The following is a 3,513-nucleotide window of genomic DNA, read 5'->3' as shown; positions in this document are numbered from 1 at the left end:
CCGGGGGTGGGGGCCCGCCGGAGCAGGGCTGGCTCGGGGGGCTTGCCCTGCTTGAACCCACCCCAGCCCCCTGGGAGAAGGGTTGTCAGGGGCAAAGGCAGGATCCGTCCTGGCTATTGCCTTCACCCCATGACGTTTCAGCTCGTGCTGGGGTAGTTGTGTAAAGGTGGTGGTTTTGGGGTGTTTTTTTCTGGCAGGAGCTCTGATCTGCGGGTAGCTGTGCTGGCTGGAGGGGGCTTTCGCTGTGGTCTATACTGCGTGGGGGACTGCATCCTGGCAACCCTGCTCTGGAGCATCCCAAACCCCCCAGATGCTGGGCCTGGAGCCAGGGTGCCCTTTTCCAGGAGGAAATCCTGAACTTTGGAAATGAGTCCCAAAGAGGTAGGGAAACACCTGGATTTGAGAGTGTTCTGTCTGAAAACTAACGGGAGGAAAGGCAGGTTCCTCCAAATGTTTTGGTTTTGATCATTTTTTAAAATGTTGTGAAATAATGGACGTTTCTAAATGAACACACATTCTGACCTGAAAAATCAACTGTTGCCACCCAGCACTGCTGAAATAGGAGTGTTTCAACCTGGTCACGAGGCTGTGCCCATATGGAAACACTGCCAGTTTTTGTCAACAAGTTTCTATTCTAACATTTTCCAAATATCCCCTGGGAGAAGTCCAAGCAGCCGCGGCTCAGGGGCTGCCAGCACGCTGGCGTTTCACCACCGCTCCGGCACCACCTGCCCGGCCAGTGAGGGAGTGGAGGTGCATGGTCGCCACATGACTTATGACTTGGAGGTGTTTTTTCTGCCCTGGTAACCCTGGGACTGGGGAAATTGTGAAACACCACTTGGATAGGAGAGTGGGGAAGGTGAGGGGCAGGCCCATGGCTGCCCCGAGTCTCCCAGGGACTGGTGGGACCAGTTGCCTGCATCCTCTTGGGTAGGTGCTGCTTAACCTGGGTGAAGTTTCGTGAGACACAGCACCTTCCTGGCATCAGCTCCCACCACTCAGAAACCACTGAGGGCCTCTCTGTTCTTATCTCCGCAGCACTTCATGCATGGGGCAAGTGCCCTTCCCCGCCTGAGAGAGTACTTATTTGGGCTGAGTAGATCGTTTGAGGGATAAAAAGCTCTGTCAGTGCGAGGTGCTGGTTTCCACCTCCCCAGGGTTAATTAAAAATCCTGGTCCAGACTTTGGAGGCTGAAGGCATACGGGGGCAAGCACGAACACACATGCATATTTCCAGGCTGAATTTGCATCGCTGGGGCCGTGGCTGGGAACAGAAGCAGCTGTATGGGCAGCTGATGAGGAGCCTGTCCAGCTGCCATCACGTCTTGCTGGTGCATGAAGCTCCAGCAGTTTGCACATGTGCTTGTGATAATTTCTGGTATTACTGGGGGTGCACTGGGATGCCCCTGTGCCACAAAGCAGGGCTCTGGGTAGGGTTTCTCTTGCTAATGGTGGAGAAAAACCAGAGGATTTGGTCACATCAGGCTGAGGCATCAAGCCAGCAAGGCAGGGCTGGGGCTTGGAGATGGGGATGTGCAGTGAGGCCGGCTCCAGCCGGCCCTGCTCCCCAGCCCTGCACCCCGCGCTGCCACTGCAGGCTCTGGCGTGCGGTGCTCACCGTGGTAGTTACAACCCTGCACTTCTATAAATCACTGACTTTCGGAGAGAAGCCGCACCAGATCACGTTACATCCTTCCTTCAGCCCACCGGCGCATCTGTGAGGCTGCCTGCCAGAGGCCCTGCCTGTGCTGCCCCAAAGGTCTCGTATTTTAGCTTGATTTTAGCAATTTCTCAGTTTCTCCAATCTCTCCTGTGCGGGCTGCACGGGACATGTCCCTCCTGGAGACATCTCCCATATCAGCCCTGCTTCATCTTCCTCTGCCCCAATACACTGATAATTTGTTCTCTTTCCAGGGCAGCACTTAAACAGCTAGAAACTTCTCTGTCCAGCCAGTTTCAAGCAAAACAGGGGCTTTCCATGGCATCGTAGGGGTGGGATTCATGGCTGCAACAACTCATCCCCCTCTCCCTAACCAGGGGAGCCTGGGGACCCGGGGGGAGCACGTGGGGCTGGGGCTGCCGGAGGCCGCTCGCCGAGGGCTGGAGATGACAGGGACTGCGGCAGCAAGGGGATTTCTGCCTCTGCAAAGACAGGAAAGCGGAGGCGGTGTGTGGCAGACCCACCTGGGGCAGCTTCGGCTTGTTTTGAAGTTTTCCCCGATGTCTTTTTCAGTGTTATCGCGATCTCTCCCCAGGAATGACAGCGGCTGGAGAAGTCTCAAGGGTTTTGCCTGGAAAAGCGAGCCTAGGAGCGTTTATCTCACGCTTAGCTGAATTGCCGTAAATGGGATAACAGCTGGCTGAATGTCAAGTTAATTTGTACCAATGGTCATTTAAAGTGTTTGCCAAAGCTTATGGATAAGAGAACTATTTATGCGAGCGGTTAAAGTGTCTTGGCTCTCTCTCCAGTTCCAGCTGGTAAGGAGTGGGCAGGACGGGGTGGATACAGGGCGGTGTCGGTGCCAGCGCATGGGATTTCCATCTGGGATCCGGCCCTGCATGGTCTGTGTGCAGGGTGGTCCCATGAGCGCAGATGGGGTCATTCATTTTTTTTGTTTCTTTTTTTTTTACAGAAACCCAGTCTGGAAAAGAAAAAGGGAGAGAAGATTTTGCTGGAAGGCTTTTGGGCGATGAGCTGGCCCGTGGCGATGCCCAGCGGGTCCCGGCAAAGCTGGTGGCACGGGCGGTGGAGAGAGGGTGGTCTGTGGTTGCACCCTTTGGCCCAGTGCATAATTTTTGCAATCTGTTTGCTTTTGTAAATGAGACCTAATGAAGTCATTCACGTTGTCACCCATCTGTGCTGGCTGCTCTTCTTCAATGCAAATCAAGGTTGTTTAGCCAGACCTGCTGAGACCTCGTGATTTGGGCTTTGCATGGGTGAGATAGCTCAGAAAACTGTTTGAACTGCAGAGGATCTTGCATGTGTTGGAGCCCAAGAAAAGGTCAGAAACTCCTTTGGTGGGGATCTAGGTCATGCATGCTTCTGTCTTGAGGTAGAGCAGCGATTTCAAGTCATTTCTGCCCCTGTGTGTGTTTTTCCAAGCAAAAAGATGTGGGTTAACCTGTCCTTACAGTCCTTTATTCTCTCTTTTTCCCCATGGCAAAATGGAGGGGGGAAGGGTGGGAATGGGGGAGTGAATCCTTCACCCACACTGGTTGTGAGAAGCAGGAAAGCACGTGGTGCCGGGGGCTTGAGGCGAGGTGCTGTGCTCCCCTCCCGGCCCCAAACACGATGCTCCGGCCATGCCCACGCCTCGACCCACGCACCCCTGTCCCCATCCCCATCCCCCGGCTGCTCCAGGGCCTCAAAGTGAAAACTAATCCCAGGGGATAACTTTCCTCCCCACTCCCGGGTGGGAGGAACAGGGCTATTTATTCCTCACCCTTAAGCCTCCGCAGCGGATCAGCGACGCAGTTGTCGCTGCCGGCGTGGGGTGGGCAGCAGCATCCGTC

Source organism: Pygoscelis adeliae, unplaced genomic scaffold (assembly GCF_000699105.1).
Source record: "Pygoscelis adeliae isolate BGI_AS28 unplaced genomic scaffold, ASM69910v1 Scaffold34, whole genome shotgun sequence".
NCBI classification, from domain to species: domain Eukaryota; kingdom Metazoa; phylum Chordata; class Aves; order Sphenisciformes; family Spheniscidae; genus Pygoscelis; species Pygoscelis adeliae.
The sequence above is the reverse complement of the archived record's forward strand: the minus strand, read 5'-3'. Positions refer to the sequence as shown.